This window comes from Perca fluviatilis, chromosome 23 (genome assembly GCF_010015445.1).
Source record: "Perca fluviatilis chromosome 23, GENO_Pfluv_1.0, whole genome shotgun sequence".
Lineage (NCBI taxonomy): Eukaryota > Metazoa > Chordata > Actinopteri > Perciformes > Percidae > Perca > Perca fluviatilis.
Window position 1 is genome coordinate 3,588,540 of NC_053134.1, and position 6,000 is coordinate 3,594,539.

The window sequence follows — 6,000 nt, forward strand, 5'->3', positions numbered from 1 at the left end:
TATAAAAAAACTTTTTAATTAAATATTTTCTTTTAAAATTTCACACCTTCTCAATCCTTTTCCTTTTTTTCATGATATTAACTATTATTGATGCTCACTGAAGGCATCAAAACTATGAATGAACACATATGGAGTTATGTACTTAACAAAAAAGTGAGAAATAACTGAAAACATGTCTTATATTTTAGATTCCTCAAAGTAGCCACCCTTTGCTTTTTTATTAATAAGGGAAAAGACTCCACTAATGAACCCTGACAAAGCACACCTGTGAAGGTAAAACCATTTCAGGTGACTACCTCATGAAGCTCATTGAGAGAACACCAAGGGTTTGCAGAGTTATCAAAAAAAGCAAAGGGTGGCTACTTTGAGGAATATAAAATATAAGACATGTTTTCAGTTATTTCACACTTTTTTGTTAAGTACATAATTCCATATGTGTTCATTCATAGTTTTGATGCCTTCAGTGAGAATCTACAATGTAAATAGTCATGAAAATAAAAAGGAAAACACATTGAATGAGAAGGTGTGTCCAAACTTTTGGCCTGTACTGTACTTGATGACAGCAGCTGTGTCTCAATTCAGGGGTCGCATCCTTCGAAGGACTACAAAAAGTGTTGCCAGTGTTGGGAAAGTTCAATTTCTACATGAACTAGTTCAAAGTTCAGTTCACACATTTTAAAATGAACTAGTTCAGTTCATACTTCAAAATTTTGAACTAAGTTCACAGTTCCAAAAATGAACTTAGTTCATGGTTATTTTTTTCGATATGTTGCTTCAGTTTCAGGTCTGCTGTGGATGGGACTGAAGTGCCGATTTTCTTTTTGAAAGTTTGCCCAGAAATGTCAGATTTTTCACATCCTCACCGAGCTCGTCATAAAACTGGTTTAAATGATCGTACGAAGCCTCCACGCTGCTTTCTGATTGGATGACGCATGCGGCGGTGAGACACTGGTTGGCTGGTGTTGCCAGATTGGGTGTTTCTTCCGCTACATATGAAGGCCTGTTTACGGTGTGTTTTAGCCCTGGTTTTGGCCTGGAAGGCGCTGTAGAAATCTGGCACCCTATTGGACAAAGTTAAAGCGTAACTCTCGCCAAAATGCATCGTAGGGTATTTTTGTGAATGTACGTGAGTCAAACTTTAGTTAAAAAGCATATTTAGGACCGAATCGCCACTTTTAAGATTCACCGTATTCTCGTTTTTGGGTCAAATGGCCTTTTGAATGGGAGTGGGTAGAGGCACTCTCATGCTAGTCTCAAAATAGCTATTTTTAAACCACTAAGAAGGCTCGACACAACATGAGACTTTGCTCCAAGTATCACCAGGGGCTCTACACCTTAATGCAAGCATTGACAACATTGTTTGTGTTCACAGATTTACTAAAAAGAAAGTTTTTGAAGAACTCACCGTAGCTCTTGTTGTTTCCAGCCACCATCACCTCGGCAGTCAAAACGAGTCGATCTCCGAATACGAATGAACGGACTCCATACGAGGCTCCTTTTTCAACTACGAGGTCAAAATTTTGTTGTTACATGCTGTTACGCTGCATTCGGAGATCGACTCTTTTTGACTGATAAAATGGCTGCGGCCAGAAACAACAAGAGCTACGGTGAGTTGTTCAAAAACTTTCTTTTTAGTAAATCTGTGAACACAAACAATGTTGTCAATGCTGACGTTAAGGTGTAGAGCCCCTGGTGATACTTGGAGCAAAGTCTCATGTTGTGTCGAGCCTTCTTAGTGGTTTAAAAATAGCTATTTTGAGACCAGCATGAGAGTGCCCCTAGCTCTCCCATTCAAAAGGCCATTTGACCCAAAAACAAAAATACGGTGAATCTTAAAAGTGGCGATTCGGTCCTAAATATGCTTTTAAACTAAAGTTTGACTCACGTACAGTACAGGCCAAAAGTTTGGACACACCTTCTCATTCAATGCGTTTCCTTTTTATTTTCATGACTATTTACATTGTAGATTAATTAATTAATTTTTATTAATAAGGGAAATAATTCCACTAATTAACCCTGACAAAGCACACCTGTGAAGGTAAAACCATTTCAGGTGACTACCTCATGAAGCTCATTGAGAGAACACCAAGGGTTTGCAGAGTTATCAAAAAAAGCAAAGGGTGGCTACTTTGAAGAATCTAAAATATAAGACATGTTTTCAGTTATTTCACACTTTTTTGTTAAGTACATAATTCCATATGTGTTCATTCATAGTTTTGATGCCTTCAGTGAGAATCTACAATGTAAATAGTCATGAAAATAAAGAAACACATTTAATGAGAAGGTGTGTCCAAACTTTTGGCCTCTACTGTACATTCACAAAAAATACCCTAGGATGCATTTTGGCGAGAGTTAGGCTTTAAACTGAGAGAGCGTGGCGTTCACAGACAGCAGGATGAAGGAGTTCACGGTAACGTTCATCAGGCGGTAATACGGTACGTTACAGTTCACGTTCGCCCCCAAAATATGAACGAGTCCATGAGCTATCGTTGGATGAGTGTTGCCCTAGGTGGGACCGCAAAGGCCGAACCGTGCGTTGTAAAATGAGTCTGGTCTACGGAGGGTTTCCTGCTGTTCCCGTCCAACATCCGTTAGCATCACTGAGGTCACGTAACTTACTTACCTATTATTTTATTTTAAAGAAAATCGGAGGTTGTTTTTTCAACAATTGTATCGTTAGATATTTCAGTGAGTTGTTACCATAGACCGTATATATAAGAATGGACCAACAGGTCCTGTGTCTCTGGACGGAGACCAGTGAAGGATATTAGAAGCTCTTTTCCGGTGATCTCTAGCTTTACTGCGCAGTGGGAGAGACAACGTAGATGTGACGTGAGCAACCTGTCTGAAAGTGTGAAGTCTTCTGGTAGCTGTGCCGAGAGAAATCTCAATCATTCCCAATCTTACAGAGACGGAGAGCGTAGGTATATGTAAGGAGATAACATAGGCACAGGCTAATTACTGATCACTAACATGCTAGTTAACATTAGTCATTAAACCTAAACAGATAATGGAAGTCCAAACTGCCTGTGAGCTTCTCCTGTACTATACGGTAATTCCTCTACTGTGTGACAGTAAGTCTCGCGGGTTATGACCCAATCGTTAGCCTATTGTTATAAAAAGCGCTCTGCTACGGAGCCATAACGTGAGGTACAAGGTAATGGAGCCTTTATAACGTTGTCGCTGTTTCTTTAGAAATAAACAACGGACAAATAGAGTCTTTAAACGCTTCAGATGTAAAGTTATTCTCTGTCAAAGTGACGTCAGAATGAATGGGAGTCAATGGGATGCTAACTGGAGGTGATGGCTTGGTAGCATCAAAATGGCGCCATAGGAGGTTTGAGTTCTGAAGCGAAGCTTACCCCCCCCTTTGGTTGAAACCAACTACGTACTTTTAAAAGTGTAATCTTCGGCCGCTGCTGTTAGGTTTGACATCCAATCGTCGGATAGGTTGAGCCGTTGTATCCTATAAATTTGGGAAAAAATAATTCTCGGCCGAATTTGAAGGAGCCTTTGAAATGGGACAACCTTGTTGCATTCAGCCTTTAAATGATGCTGCCTCTGAATTGAGACCCAGCTAGAGTCTATCTTTAACCCAAGTCTTCCCACATCACTCAACACTCTTCAGCCAATCAGAATCAAGGACTCATCAGACGCATGCATGACTCGACAGATCTGCTTCATGACTGGCAAGACAAACTTCCCATCAGGCCTTGCACAAGCTCTCCCAGCATGCCTTGCTCAAACTGCCATGCCCCGGTGCAACATGACTGTGCCACGTGATTGGTCAGAAGCTGGGTGATGTCACTAAAATGTCACAAGACACAGTCGTACGGTATCATCGGGTCGGGTACACATCCAAACACTCATGTTACACGCACAGGAGAGGGGAGAGGAGAGAGGAAAGAGGAGGGATGGGAAGGCGGAGGGGAGGGGTAGGGGAGGGAAGGAGAGGAGGGGGGAGGGAAGGAGGGGTGAGGGAGAGAGTGAGGAGGAGGAGGGGGAGGGGGAGAGGTAAAGCAAATAAACATCAAAAACAAAAAATATAACAATAAATATAATCATTATCCAAATACAAAAAAACATAATAAACACAATACACACAAAACAAATAAATAACAAAAAACACAAAAACATACAAATAACATAAACATACAACATATTAACATAATTAAACACTAACTAATAACACAACATAAACAATACAATCATAAAAACATACAAATATACAAAACAAAAACAAAAACACTAATATACAACCTACCATACATTAATATATAAAACAATATACTCATATAACTATAAAATATATTAATAATAATATTATTAAATATAGACTATATATATTATAATATATAATATAGAGATAAGTATTAGATATATATTTATATAGGAAAGGGAGAGGTAGAGAGAAAAGAGAAAGATATTGAGAGAAGAGATCGGGCCCCTTCCAGACTCCTGGAAGAGAAGGAGTCATGTCTCTTTTCAGCTTTAATTACTCAACGTTTACGGCTGCATTTCCAACAAACATGCAGTTCTTTCAACATGAGAAGTATGTATACTACTACTACTAGTACATCTAAACTACTAGTACCTCTAAACTACTACTATTAGTACCTCTAAACTACTACTACTAGTACCTCTAAACTACTACTATTAGTACCTCTAAACTACTACTACTAGTACCTCTAAACTACTAGTACCTCTAAACTACTACTATTAGTACCTCTAAACTACTAGTACCTCTAAACTACTACTACTAGTACCTCTAAACTACTACTACTAGTACCTCTAAACTACTACTACTAGTACCTCTAAACTACTACTACTCAGGGCTGGGGAGAAATGTAGAGTCATTGTTTAGGAAGTGTTCATGGTTTACATCAAAATTGTTTAAAATAATGATCATTGTAATAATGACTTTCAGCAGTGATACAGAATGGAGTTTAGCCGACCTTTTTTCTGCTTGGGGAGATGTGTTAACATTCAGAGTTTTATTTTTATTTTTTAATGAATTTGTTAAAGGAATACTTCACCGATTAGCATTAAACTTTGTATCAGTAGAAGCCCGGTAGTATTTTTGAATGATCAGCTTCCCTCCCTCATGTCCCCCTGATACCAGAGATACATGTATGGAAAAAAAACTCCGATGACGCAAAAATCGTCATTTTGCGTCATTTTCTAAAAGCCTCCGATTATGCAAAATGACGATTTTTGCATCATCACACAGACACACACGCTCGCACACACGCACACACACACACACACACAAACACACACACACACGTGTGTGCACACACACACACACACACACAGACACACACACACGCAAACACACACAAACACACACACACAAACACACACACACACACACAAACATGTGCACACACACACAGACAGACGCGCGCACACACACACAAACACACACACGTATGTGCACACACACAAACACACACACAGACAGACGCTACGACACACACACACACACACACACACACACACACACACCAAACACAAACACACACACACACACACACAAACACACACACAACACACATACACACAGACAGCACACACACAAACACACACACACACACACAAACACACACACACACACAAAACACACACACGCCAGCATTGCCACACGCAGCACACACACAAACACACGCCACACACACACACACGCACACACACACACACACACATACACACACGCACAAACACACACACACACACACACACACACAAACGTGTGCACACACATACACACAGACAGACGCACACACACACAAACACACACAAACACACGCACACACAGACACACGCGCGCACACACACAAACACACACACACGTGCGCACACACACACAGACAGACATGCACACACACAGACAGACACACACACAGACACACAATACATGTATCTCTGGTATCAGGGGGACATGAGGGAGGGAAGCTGATCATTGGTACAAAGGTTAATGCTAATCGGTGAAGTCTCCCT

General features: G+C 40.2%; 1 protein-coding gene across 1 annotated transcript in view; it reads right to left on the reverse strand.

The window, feature by feature from the left end:
* grip1 (glutamate receptor interacting protein 1) overlaps window positions 1–6,000 on the reverse strand; it is a gene marked incomplete in the record, with an annotated part of 144,988 nt that overhangs the window by 6,414 nt on the left and 132,574 nt on the right.